A 15,106-nucleotide genomic window follows, 5' to 3' on the forward strand; every position below is an offset into this window, starting at 1 on the left:
AGATGCTGCTATCCAAAAGAAGACACAGAATGCTGGAGTAATTCAGCTGGCCAGGCAGCATCTCAGGAGAACATAGGCGACTTTTCCGGTCAGGACCCTTCTTCATACTATGGGACAGTTTGCTTGCATTCAAAAAAATAATCCCTCACGATTTGCACCACATTAAACTCTGTCTTTTTCTCTCTCTCTCCTTGGAAGTTGTTTGCCCAACTGAGTATTTCCAGTATTTCCTGTTTTTAATTCCATAACCTTCAACATTCTTCAGTAAGAATTATTTCACCGAACATTCTGAGCTAACTTTGTCTCTAAAACTTACGATGCACAAGGCCAGAATTTCAGCTTCTTTGGTCACAATTATCATTCAGATCTTTTATAAATTGATTTTTTGGTGCCCAGCTATTGCCTGAAATCCTTTGTTCATTATGTGTGAATCATTATCATCAAGCAGCATTTTTGATTTTTTCTTCAAATTTGCTTAAAAAAAAATCTTCTTTAAAAGTAGTAACAAGTGCAGGCTTATCAATGCAACTGAAGATGAGTGCTGGAGGAACTCAATAGTTCAGACAGCATCTCTGGAGGGAATGTCAGATGACATTGAGTCTATCAGATAAAATAACCAGGTCCACCATCTGCCAATAACCTGATTTTAAAGAACTGGAAGAGCTTTAGAAAGCTAAAGAACCCAGTGAGGCAGCACAGTGGCGCAACAGTAGAGCTTCTGCCTCACAGCATCAGGAACCCGGGATTAGACAATAGACAATAGGTGCAGGAGTAGGTCATTCAGCCTTTCGAACCAGTACCGCCATTCAATGTGATCATGGCTGATCAACCTCAATCAGTACCCCGTTCCTGCCTTCTCCCCATATCCCCTGACTCCGCTATCTTTAAGAGCCCTATCAAGCTCTCTCTTGAAAGTATCCAGAGAACCGGCCTCCTCAGCCCTCTGAGGCAGAGAATTCCACAGACTCACAACGCTCCATATGAAAAAGTTTGTCCTCATCTCCATTCTAAATGCCTTACTCCTTATTCTTAAATTGGGGCCCCTGGTTCAGGTCTCCCCAAACATCGGGAACATGTTTCCTGCCTCTAGTGTGTCCAAACCCTTAATAGTCTTATATATTTCAATATGATACCCTCTCATCCTTCTAAATTCCAAGCCCAGCCGCTCCATTCTCTCAGCATATGACAGTCCCACCATCCCGGGAATTAACTTTGTGAACCTACGCTGCACTCCCTCAATAGCAAGAATATCCTTCCTCAAATTAGGGGACCAAAACTGCACACAATACTCCAGGTGTGGTCTCACTAGGGCCCTATACAACTGCAGAAGGACCTCTTTGCTCCTATACCCGACTCCTCTCGTTATGAAGGCCAACATGCCATTCGCTTTCTTCACTGCCTGCTGTACCTGCATGCTTAATTTGACAATGATTCTGATCATTGATTCTCATCAGTTTGATTCTGACAATGGGTCCTGTCTGTGCGGAGTTTGTACGTTCTCTCTGTGACCGCGTGGATTTTCTCTGGGTGCTCCGGTTTCCGCCAAGATCCCAAAGATGTGCAGGTTTGTATGTTAATTGACCTGTAAATTGTGCATAGATTAGATTAGATTAGATTAGATAGCCTTTATTGTCATTCAGACCGAAGTCTGAACGAAATTGAAGCAGTCATACATACAATACAATAAAAAACAACAATAAAAACATATTAACATCCACCACAGTGAGTCCACCCAGCATCTCCTCACTGTGATGGAGGCAAAAGTCTTAGGTCTGCAGTCTCTTCCCTCCTCTTCTCCCTCTGCGTTGAGGCGATATCCTAGTAGCGGCGCGGCTCTGGCTGCAGCGGCTCTCCGGCAGTCCTGTTTGTTTTGTGTTTTTTGTGTTATTTATTTTCGTTTTGGTTAGTCTAGTTTTGGTTTTTAGTTTGTGTTTTGGGAGGGGGGGGGGGGTTGAAACGGGGCTTGCTGTCTCTCCCTGCGGGGGAATGCGACTTTTTTGTCGTATTCCCCTTCTCTGCCTCCGTCTGCGCTGAGGCCTAATGGCGGAGCTGGCGACCTCGAGGCTCAGGAGGCAGAGCCCGCCAGGACTCGCACTGGGCTCGCTCCCGTGAGGACGGCCCGGCTCGGGGCTGGAACAGTGCTTTCGTGAGGGGCTGTGACGCTCCCGTGAGGACGTGTGTAGGATACGAAAGTGGGATAACATGGAACTGATGTAGAGGAAATCGATGGCCGCCATGGACTTGATGGGCTGAAGGGCTTGTTTCCACGGTTTATCAGGGCAGTTTGTTGTGACCCTGGTTGTGATTTATGCTTGGCCAGTCCCTCACTATGGACTCCTCTGTACCTGTACCACCACCCAGTGGTACAGAGGACCAGCATGGACACTGGGAAACCACATCTTTTTTTTCCTCTTGAAGACTTTCCCCCACAGTTGCTGTGCCGCGTGGTCCAGGCAAGGCGAAAATGGCAAAGCTGGCTTGTGCAGGCAAGATTCAACACAGGCTACTGATGGAATGTGTTGCAGGGTTTACATTTTCCACTGATGACTTTACCCTCTGGGCTTGATTCTCCACACCCTTACAGACGGTTGTCACAGCTACTCGAATGCAGCGGAATGGAGGTTTCTTCACGCAACCTGCTACGTTCTATCACCCTGCCCAGTATTCAATGAAAACAAGCGAAACAAAACACGTCATTCTTTTCTGCTCAAAGGAATTTTCTCCGTTATTGCCTGTAGCAGAACCCAAGAGATTAATTTGCTGGGAAACTGCTTAATGACGGTGGACATAGCAGTATAATGGGATTGCTATCTCGAACAAGACTGGGATAAATCTTGCTCAGTGGGAACACATATGCCTCTGAATCAGAAAAAAATGTAATCCCGAGTCCCAAATGTAGCATCTAGACAGCTGTTTACAGTCCTGTAGTGAGAACAGCTTTATGCTTTTGATAGGACAGTAAGAAAAGCAGCGTTTTGAACTGAGGGACAAGTATGTGTAAGGCACGGTGCATCTTTTCTCCTCTTCCTTTACCATAGACCGTTCAAATCATTGAATCTATACAATCCCTCAGAGCAACTCCATCCACCCCAATTAACCCACTGACCAGTGTGTCTTTGGGACGTGGGAGGAACCGACAGCACCAGGGAGAAAAGCATGCGGTCACAGGGTGAATGTGCAAACTCCACACAGACAACAACCAGAATAAACATCCGTCACCAAAGTTCTAACTGCTGAGCTACACTGAATAATGAATAATAATGCACACTGAAAGTATGAAAAAGGATAACATCTTTGAAATGCTAATTTACCCACGGTTGTAAGATCATTAGATTTTGAGGGTCATTGTGCTGGAGTGCCTGGTGTGACAAGATTTGTAAGCCTTTCCCTCTTTGATTTTACTGCATGCCTTTAAATGGCATGTCTTTCTGAGTTAATCCTATAGCAGTAGTTGGGAAACCATCAAATCCATCATTATAGGGGAAGGAATAAACCACCCATTAAAGCCTAGAAAATTGCCAGCTCAGTGTGAATTTATGAACACCAATACCCTTGTTTGACAAGACTATACATGGCTTTATTGAGATAATAAGTCATTAGATAATGAGGAGCCTGGCAACAGGGCTAGAAGTAAAGAGGGGGTTGAAGTTAATGAAACTGAATTTCAGAAGGGGAGCAGAATGTGCAAAGACTACGATGTTGCACATTTAGCCTGTGATTGAGTTGAGATTTCCACCCATGTTGATCCACCCAGCAGAGGAAAAATGTGCATGATGGACACAAAGTGCTGGAGTAACTCAGCGGATTGGGCAGCATGTCTGGATGGATTTCTGGTTGGGACGTTTTGAGTTGGGTCCCTTCTTCAGACTGAAAAAGAAGGGTCCCAACCCGATTGATAAACATCACCCATTCAATTTCGCCAGAGACGCTGCCTGACCCGCTGAGTTACTTCAGCACTTTGTGTCTATCTTTGGTATAAACCAGCATCTGCAGTTTTTTATTTCTGCGGAAAAGGTGTGCTTGATCTGGAGAGGTTGTGACAAAGGTTTGCTTGAATGGTTGCTACGAATGAGATTGCCTTGAAAAAAGAAATAGAACTTTATTCCTTAGGGTTCTGAAAAATCCACTCTGACATTGGGAACATGACATACTCAATGCATTTGACCAGGCAAATATTGGGAGGAAATTGCCCATTGCTCTGAAATTGACAGCAACGGGTTACAAACTCAATATAAGGGCTGAGGATGGTGAGGAAACATTTCAAAGGCTTTATTATGTTTTTTATGGACAACATGACCCTAAAAGTCCATAATTGTTAAGCAAATTCAAGACAGAAATTAATCAGCAAGTTAAGGGATATGCCAATAGTGCAAAATATGTTAGGTCAATATGCCAATAGTGCAAACTGTTAGGTCAATGTCAAAGGTCCAATGGCCTAACATGTCAATTATGTTCTTAACTCAAATGGCACAGTAAATCACAGAGACTAGGCAGAGTCAACATACCAGTCTGTGATGACATTGTACCTGTACCTCACCTTCTTTGTACATATGATAACAAGCACGACTTAACCACTTGAATGTTCACACAGCGGCAAGCCATTTTCTTTATGAGGTAGACAAAAATGCTGGAGAAACTCAGCGGTTGAGGCAGCATCTATGGAGCAAAGGAAATAGGCGACGTTTCGGGTCGAGACCCTTCTTCAGACCTCGACCCGAAATGTTGCCTATTTCCTTCGCTCCATAGATGCTGCCTCACTCGCTGAGTTTCTCCAGCATTTTTGTCTACCTTCGATTTTCCAGCATCTGCAGCTCCTTCTTAAACATTTTCTTTCTGAGGTTATTTAGTGAATTATATCTCCCCCTTCTGGTGCTCTAAGGAAGTGCAGCTCCGCTGAGCGCCTTTGTTAGACTGTTAACAGATTATTTTGTAATCTGGATAAATACATTTTATGTACAAGAACAAAAGAAATAGATCTTGTGGCCCCACAAGCCTACACAGCCAGTCAAAACGATAATGCTTCAAATCCTCTTTGTCTCCTGATCCAAATATCCTAATATCTGAAAACCTTTCAATCTTATCCTCGCATGGTTCAATAGTTCAATGATACTCAATTGTCACGTACCTAGATTCAGTAAAATCACATTATACATAAGCATAACCATAAATAAGCACAAAAGTGCAATGATTGTCATGTATGAACACGGTAAACCCTTGCTTTATCAGACCACGGGGGGGGGGAGGTGGGGGAAATGGTGTCCATTATTGCAGCTTGTCCGCTATAACCAGGTAAGGGATTACCGAGTAATAGAGTTTCATTGTATAAGTAGAAGACACAAAGAACTGCTAATGCTGGTTAATACACAAATAACCATTTTAACCCCCTTCCCCATTCCCATACTGATCTTTCTGTCCTGGGCCTCCTCTAATGAGGCCACACGGAAACTAAAGCAACTGCACTTCATCAATGTATGAACATTGATTTTTATGTAAACAACCTACAATCAACCTTCCCAATTTATCCCCTGCCCAACTATTTTCCATCTCTCTTCCCTTTGCCTCCACCCTGGATGCTCATCCATTCCTCCTTTTCCCATTCCTGTCCACCCATATTCCTTCCTCTGGCTTCACATTTCACACGGCTCTATCCTTATCTCATCTTTTGTCTTTTGATCTCTGACCTTTGTCCAATCATCAGCCAATTAAAAAAGAAACCTCACATGTATCCACCTATCACTTACCAGGCCTTGTCTCACCCCCACCTCTCTTCCAACTCAACAGCACCTCCTTAATCAGCCATCTCAAGCACTTCCCGCTTTCCCCCCACTACTGCAATCAACAAGAAAAAGGGTCCCGATCCGAACTGTCACTTATGCCCATTATCTAGAGAGGCTGAGTTACTCCAGCACTTTATTTATTTTTGTAAACCAACATCTGTTGTTCCTTGTGTCTGCAGTAAACCTTATCTCTGGTACAAACAAAACTAGCAGTACTGCAGTGATTAGGGTTGTCAACTTTCTCACTCCCAAATAAGGGATAAAAGGTCAAAATAAAGGACAAATCCCCAACGGCAATTCATTGACTGACTCAGCCGTGGCTGGGTGAATGATGAGTTGGCCCGAGTGCTGGACTGCACACAATGCCCAGCCAGCAGGCCAGCTGAGGAATTTTGGCCCGGGTGCCAGGGCAAAGTCCGGCACCCCATCCAACTCATGAACCGATGATCGGCCATGAGATGGAGTGGTGGTCTCGGCAGTAAGTGAAGGTCGGACAGCTGGCCGGGCTGCCGACCGATGGGGCCATGGGCGAGGGCCTGCTGCTGCACTACGTTGGGACGGGTGAGGCGGGGCCGAACTCGGCGCTCCGACCCGACAGTCCCCTCGACCCGAGTAGTAGCAGTCAAATACGGGACAAGGGCGGTCCCGTATGGGACAAGGGCGGTCCCGTATGGGACAAACTAATTTAGCCCAATATATGGGATGTCCCGGCTAAAACGTGATATTTAGCAACCGTAGCAGTGATTGAGATGCAAATCAAGTAGGCCGCTGTTTACTGGAGAGTATTCCTGTATGAATGTGTATTCATTAAATCACAGAGAAAATTATTCCATCAAATTCCTCAGACGTGCCTTGAAAAATCTTGGGAAGTCATTAAGTGAGACACTTGCCACAACAGCTAACTCGTTCTTGTAGCCACATTATTAACACGTTTGCTCCAGTTTCTAATCAATGATAACCCACAGAATGTTGTTGACAGGAGACTGACAACATCAAGTTCAAGAGGCAATGGTGAGGTGCTCTCTTATTGAAACGGCCATTGCGGTTATATCTTGAAGCACGGACATGTTGTTCTTCCTGAGTCCATCTGTGTGTTCACAGTTGGATCATAGTTTGACAGGAGAGGCTTGTGGTTCCCTCTAAACCTTTCCTATCCATGTACCTGTCCAAAGGTCTTTTAAATGTTGTGATGGTACCATGCCAAATGTTGATATAGTACCTATAGTATGGCAACCAAGAGTGCACACCATTTTCCAGCTGTGGCCAATCCAATGTTTTAATGAATTGTACCAGAAATGTCCTGCTCTTATTTTTTATGGCCTATGAAATTAACTATCCTCTAGGCTTTCTTAATCACCTTATCTGCCTGTACTATCACCTTCAGGGATCTTTGGACTAGTACATCAAGGACCCTCTGATCCTTAGTAATCCTCAGGATCTTATCACACATTTTGTATGTCCGAGCCTCATTTCAAAATACATCAATCCAACATTTACTATCCATATCTCTTACATTCACATCAAAATTGTTAATGCATAATATAAATAGTAAAGGTGTCAGTATCAATCCCTGCAGGATATCCCTGGTCACAGGCTTAAAATGTGAGGAACAATGCTTCACCATCACACTCTGCCTCCTTTTAGTTTAGTTTAGTTTAGTTTTCAGGTGTACCAAGGTACAGTGAAAAGCTTTTTCGCTGCGTGCTCTCCAGTCAACGGAAAGACTATATGTGAATTACAATCAAGCCGTCTACAGATAGAGGATAAAGGGTATGACGTTTAGTGCAAGATAAAGCCCATTAAAGTCCAAATAAAGATAGTTAGAAAGTCTTCAATGAGATAGATGGGAAGTCAGGACTGCTCCATAGTTGGTGATAGGATGGTTCAGTTGCCTGATAACAGCTGGGAAGAAATTGTCCCTTCATCTGGAGGTATGCGTTTTTTCAAACTTCTGTTCCTCTTGTCTGATGGGGGAGGGGAGAAAAGGCAGTGACTGGAGTGAGAACACTCCTTGAGTATGCCTTGTGACTCTGTGTGCTATTCATACAGAGTTTTCACGTTCTTCCTGTGACCATATGTTTTTTCTCTGGGTGCTCCGGTTTATTCCCACACTCCAAAGATGTACTGGTTTGCAGGTTAATTGGCTTCCGTAAATTGTAAATTATTCCTAGTGTGTGGGAAATGCTAGTGTACGGGGTGATCGTTTGTCAGTGTGCACTCGGTGGGCTGAAGGGCCTGTTTCCATGCTGTCTCTCTAAAGTCGAAAGTCTAAAGATAACCATATTAAAGGTTGTCTCTTGTCAGTCTGCTCTCATTCAATGGAAATATGCCTGCATGTGTCAACATACTGGACATAAAAGGCGTCATATTGGGAAACAAGGAAAAAGGCTACAATTATTCTGTCACAGATCATTTTAGCTTGAGTCATTGTTCTTCAAACATTTCATGTTGGTTACCACAGAGGAAGTGAAAATGTAGAAACCACAGTAATTTGCCTTTGTGAACATCAACAAACAGTATTCTGCAATCAAAATCCTCTTTACATAGAAGCAAGGATGTGGGAAAGGAACAGAGATAAGTAGGGGCAATAATCTCGCTGGTGGATCATGGAAATTACACCATTTTATTCTAAACTGAATGACCTTTTTCCAAGACTACTGCACCATTAAAGAATACCACAGCCACATTTAGTCATGGAAATTTGTCTCTGTGACAGATCTTTGGTAGTTATTTTGTTTGTAACTCTTAAAATTATTACTTTTCTTTGAGGAATTGCTATGTTAAATGCAAATATTTTTCTTACAACCTGGGCGGTCACTGTGGCGCAGCGGTAGAGTTGCTGCCTTACAGCGCTTGCAGCACTGGAGACCCGGGTTCAATCCTGACAACAGATGCTGACTGTACGGAGTTTGTACGTTCTATCTGTGACCTGTGTGGGTTTTCTCCAAGATCAGCGGTTTCCTCCTACACTCCAAAGACGTACAGGTATGTCGGGAAATTGGCTTGAAATAAGTGTAATTGTCCCTAGTGTGTGTAGATTGTGTTAATGAGCGGGGATCACTAGTCGGTGTTGACTTGGTAGCCAGAGGGCCTGTTTCCGCACTGTATCTCTAAACTGAAGTACCAACTCTCTTGAATGTACAGGTGCAATTGAGAGGCTAAATTCAATATTCAATATCTTAGAATCACATTTCTAGTACAGGACTGGCATTGGTTGAGAACACTCCAGGGTGGTTTTGGAGACTTATGGCAGTCGTTAAGGAGAAGACATGATATGAAGATTTCAGTGGTAGTAATGGTTGCAATGTTACTTAATGGAGTAAATGGCTCCTACTAGGTCTGTAGCACTTAAATAATATTTACAATTTCAGGAGCAGAAATGACCAGAAATGTGTGTGTGAGCGCGTGTATATAAACAAAAAAAGTATTATATATCTGTATTACTAAAAGTCTGATCTTGACCACTTCCTGTTGTTCTGTATATTGATTTTAGAAAAAAACGCTGCCACTTACGGCTGTGATTTTTAGCCATCTAACTCAGAGTCCCCCTCCGCTGCACAGGACAAGAGGATTTTTCCCATCGATTAAAAATAAAAGAGTTATTAGTGTTTAAAAAATGTTGAGATTCGCTCTCCTGAAGGCCACGCCCCTTCTGCAGGGACTATAAAACCCGGAAGTGTTGAGTGCCTCAGTCAGTCTCTGCTAGATGGGGGAAGCGAGAGGGTCACGTCTCTCAGTCTGAGCTGTGAATAACACTGAACACATGTCTACTAAACTGTGAGTGTGGTTTTACTGACCTTGAGTGCCCTTAATGTGGTTTGAAAATGAAAATGTGGTTGGTTTGAAATAAAGCACAGCAAATGGATGGTGGTGGTTGGTTTGAAATAAAGCACAGCAAATGGTTGGTGGTGGTTAATTTGAAATAAAGCACAGCAAATGGTTGGTTTGAAATAAAGCACAGCAGATGGTTGCTGGTGGTGGTTGCTTTGAAATAAAGCACAGCAAATGGTTGGTGGTGGTGGGTGCTTTGAAATAAAGCACAGCAAATGGTTGCTGGTGGTGGTTGCTTTGAAATAAAGCACAGCAATTGGTTGGTGGTGGTGGTTGCTTTGAAATAAAGCACAGCAAATGGTTGGTGGTGGTGGTTGCTTTGAAATAAAGCACAGCAAATGGTTGGTGGTGGTGGTTGCTTTGAAATGGCAAAAGATTAAAAGTCTAAACTTGACAACTTCCTGCTTGCACTGTATATTGATTTTAGATAAAACACTGCCACTTAAGGCTGTGATTTTTGGCCATCTTACTCAGAACCCCTCCGCTCATCAGGTGCAGAGGTTTCTTCCCATCAATGAAAAATAAAAGTGTTATTCGTGTTTAAAAAATGTTGAGAACCTCTCTCCTGTCAATCACGCCATGAAAGCCACGCCCCTTCTGGTGGGAGGGATTATAAAATCAATAAGTGTGGGTGTGGCTCAGTCTCTGAAAGATGGGGGAGGGAGAGGTTTCGACTCTGTCTGAGCAGTGAATCAACCGAACACACTGAATGGCTACTGAACTGTGAGTGTGGTGTTTATGTGGTATTTTGTGGTGGTTTTATGGTGGTTTCACCCCGTTTGAAATGGTATGAAACTGCATTTGAATGTGGTGGCCTTGCACCCTGCATGAAATGGTATGAAACTGCATTTCAATTTGGTGGCCTTGCACCTTGCATGAAATGGTATGAAACTGCATGTGAATTTGGTGGCCTTAAACCCTGCTTGAAATGGTATGAAACAGCACTTGAATTTGGTGGCCTTGCACCCTGCTTGAAGTGGTATGAAACTGCACTTGAATTCATTGGCCTTGCACCCTGCTTGAAGTGGTACGAAACTGCACTCGAATTTGATGGCCTTGCACCTTGCCAGAAGTGGTATGAAACTGCACTTGAATTTGGTGGCCTTGCATGCTTACTTTCAGTGACTGATGTACAAGAACATCCAGGTCTCGTTGTACTTCCCTTTTTTCTAACCTGACACCATTCAGATAATAATCTGCCTTCCTGTTCTTGCCACTAACCTCACATTTATCCACATTATACTGCATCTGCCATGCATCTGCCCATTCACCCAACCTGTCCAAGTCACCCTGCATCCTCATAGCATCCTCTTCACAGTTCACACTGCCACCCAGCTTTGTGTCATCTGCAAATTTGCTAATGTTGCTTTTAATTCCTTCATCTAAATCATTAATGTATATTGTAAATAGCTGTAGTCCCAGCACCGAGCCTTGCGGCACCCCCACTAGTCACTGCCTGCCATTCTGAAAAGGACCAGTTAATCCCTACTCTTTGTTTCCTGTCCGCCAACCAGTTTTTTATCAGTCAGTACCCTACCCCCAATACCATGTGCTCTAATTGTGCCCACTAATCTCCTGTGGGGGACCTTATCAAATGCTTTCTGAAAGTCCAGGTACACTACATCCACTGGCTCTCCCTTGTTCATTTTACTTGTTACATCCTCAAAAAATTTCAGAATATTTGTCAAGCATGATTTCCTCTTTGTAAATCCATGCTGACTTGGACCGATCCTATTACTGCTATCCAAATGAGCCGCTATTACATCTTTAATAATCGACTCCAGCATCTTCCCCATCACTGATGTTAGGCTAACTGGTCTATATTTCCCTGCTTTCTCTCTCCCTTCTTTCTTAAAAAGTGGGATAACATTAGCCACCCTCCAATCCACAGGAACTGATCCAGAATCTATAGAACATTGGAAAATGATCACCAATGCGTCCACGATTTCTAGCGCCACCTCCTTGAGTACCCTGGGATGCAGACCATCAGGCCCTGGGGATTTATCAGCCTTGAGTCCCATCAGTCTACTCAACACCATTTCCTGACTAATGTGAATCTCTTTCAGTTCCTCCGTCACCCTAGGTCCTCTGTCCCCTAGTACATCAGGGAGATTGTTTGGGTCTTCCTTAGTGAAGACAGAACCAAAGTACCTGTTCAACTCGTCTGCCATTTCCTTGTTCCCCATAATAAATTCACCTGGTATTGTCTTCAAGGGACCCACATTTGTCTTAACTATTTTTTTCCTTTTCAAATACCTAAAGAAACTTTTACTATCTTCCTTTATATTCTTGCTAGCTTACCTTCATACTTCATCTTTTCTCTCTATATTGCCTTTTTAGTTATCTTCTGTTGCTCTTTAAAAGTTTCCCAATCCTCTGGCTTCCCACTCATCTTTGCTGTTATACATCTTCTCTTTTATTTTTATACTATCCTTGACTTCCCTTGTCAGCCACGGTCGCCTCTTACTCGCCTTAGAATCTTTCTTCCTCTTTGGAATTAAATGATCCTGCATCTTCTGGATTATTCCCAGAAATATCTGCATTTGCTGTTCCATTGTCATCCCCGCAGTCAACTTTGGCCAGCTCCTCCCTCATGCCTCCATGGTCCCCTTTGTTCAACTGGAATACTCACACTTCCGATTTTACCTTCTCCCTCTCAAACTGCAGATTAAAACATCATATTATGGTCACTACCACCTAATGGTTCCTTTACCTTGAGTTCCCTTTTCAAATCTGGTTCATTACATGACACTAAATCCAGAATAGCCTTCTCCCTGATAGGCTCCAGTACAAGCTGCTCTAAGAATCCATCTTGGAGGCACTCTACAAACTCCCTTTCTTGGGGTCATAGAAACATTGAAATTAGGTGCAGGAGTAGGCCATTCGGCCCTTCGAGCCTGCACCGCCATTCAATATGATCATGCCTGATCATCCAACTCAGTATCCCGTACCTGCCTCTCTCCATACCCTCTGATCCCCTTAGCCACAAGGGCCACATCTAACTCCCTCTTAAATATAGCCAATGAACTGGCCTCGACTACCCTCTGTGGCAGAGAGTTCCAGAGATTCACCACTCTCTGTGTGAAAAAAGTTCTTCTCATCTCGGTTTTAAAGGATTTCCCCCTTATCCTTAAGCTGTGACCCCTTGTCCTGGACTTCCCCAACATCGGGAGCAATCTTCCTGCATCTAGCCTGTCCAACCCCTTAAGAATTTTATAAGTTTCTATAAGATCCCCTCTCAATCTCCTAAATTCTAGAGAGTATAAACCAAGTCTATCCAGTCTTTGTTCATAAGACAGTCCTGACATCCCAGGAATCAGTCTGGTGAACCTTCTCTGCACTCCCTCTATGGCAATAATGTCCTTCCTCAGATTTGGAGACAAAACTGTACGCAATACTCCAGGTGTGGTCTCACCAAGACCCTGTACAACTGCAGTAGAACCTCCCTGCTCCTATACTCAAATCCTTTTGCTATGAAAGCTAACATACCATTCGCTTTCTTCACTGCCTGCTGCACCTGCATGCATACTTTCAATGACTGGTGTACCATGACACCCAGGTCTCGCTGCATCTCCCCTTTTCCTAGTCGGCCACCATTTAGATAATAGTCTGCTTTCCTGTTTTTGCCACCAAAATGGATAACCTCACATTTATCCACATTATACTGCATCTGCCAAACATTTGCCCACTCACCCAGCCTATCCAAGTCACCTTGCAGTCTCCTAGCATCCTCCTCACAGCTAACACTGCCCCCCAGCTTGGTGTCATCCGCAAACTTGGAGATATTGCCTTCAATTCCCTCATCCAGATCATTAATATATATTGTAAATAGCTGGGGTCCCAGCACTGAGCCTTGCGGTACCCCACTAGTCACTGCCTGCCATTGTGAAAAGGACCCGTTTACTCCTACTCTTTGCTTCCTGTTTGCCAGCCAGTTCTCTATCCACATCAATACTGAACCCCCAATGCCATGTGCTTTAAGTTTGTATACTAATCTCTTATGTGGGACCTTGTCGAAAGCCTTCTGGAAGTCCAGATACACCACATCCACTGGTTCTCCCCTATCCACGCTACTAGTTACATCCTCGAAAAATTCTATAAGATTCGTCAGACATGATTTACCTTTTGTAAATCCATGCTGACTTTGTCCAATGATTTCACCACTTTCCAAATGTGCTGCTATCCCATCTTTAATAACTGACTCTAGCAGTTTCCCCACTACCGATGTTAGACTAACTGGTCTGTAATTCCCCGTTTTCTCTCTCCCTCCCTTCTTAAAAAGTGGGGTTACGTTTGCTACCCGCCAATCCTCAGGAACTACTCCAGAATCTAAAGAGTTTTGAAAGATTATTACTAATGCATCCACTATTTCTGGAGCTACTTCCTTAAGTACTCTGGGATGCAGCCTATCTGGCCCTGGGGATTTATCGGCCTTTAATCCATTCAATTTACCCAACACCACTTCCCGGCTAACCTGGATTTCACTCAATTCCTCCAACTCCTTTGACCCATATCTATAAAAACTTTTGCAGTCAGTTTTTATGTTCCCTGCCAGTTTTCTTTCATAATCTATTTTTCCTTTCCTAATTAAGCCCTTTGTCCTCCTCTGCTGGTCTCTGAATTTCTCCCAGTCCTCCGGTATGCTGCTTTTTCTGGCTAATTTGTACGCATCATCCTTCGCTTTGATACTATCCCTGATTTCCCTTGTTATCCACGGATGCACTACCTTCCCTGATTTATTCTTTTGCCAAACTGGGATGAACAATTTTTGTAGTTCATCCATGCAGTCTTTAAATGTCTTCCATTGCATATCCACCGTCAACCCTTTTAGAATTAATTGCCAGTCAATCTTGGCCAATTGACGTCTCATACCCTCAAAGTTACCTTTCTTTAAGTTCAGAACCATTGTTTCTGAATTAACAATGTCACTCCATCCTAATGAAGAACTCAACCATATTATGGTCACTCTTGCCCAAGGGGGCACGTACAACAAGACTGCTAACTAACCCTTCCTCATTACTCAATACCCAGTCTAAATAGCCTGCTCTCTCGTTGGTTCCTCTACATGTTGATTTAGATAACTATCCCGCATACATTCCAAGAAATCCTCTTCCTCAGCACCCCTGCCAATTTGATTCACCCAATCTATATGTAGATTGAAGTCACCCATTATAACTGTTTTGCCTTTGTCGCAGGCATTTCTAATTTCCTGTTTGATACCATCTCCAACTTCACTACTACTGTTAGGTGGCCTGTACACAACACCCACCAGCGTTTTCTGCCCCTTAGTGTTTCGCAGCTCTACCCATACCGATTCCGCATCCTCCAAACTAATGTCCTTCCTTTCCATTGCGTTAATCTCCTCTCTAATCAGCAATGCTACCCCACCTCCTTTTCCTTTCTGTCTATCCCTCCTGAATATTGAATATCCCTGGATGTTCAGCTTCCAGCCTTGGTCACCCTGGAGCCATGTCTCCGTGATCCCAACTATATCATAG

The sequence above is a fragment of the Amblyraja radiata genome, chromosome 15, assembly GCF_010909765.2.
Source record: "Amblyraja radiata isolate CabotCenter1 chromosome 15, sAmbRad1.1.pri, whole genome shotgun sequence".
Classification (NCBI taxonomy): Eukaryota; Metazoa; Chordata; class Chondrichthyes; order Rajiformes; family Rajidae; genus Amblyraja; species Amblyraja radiata.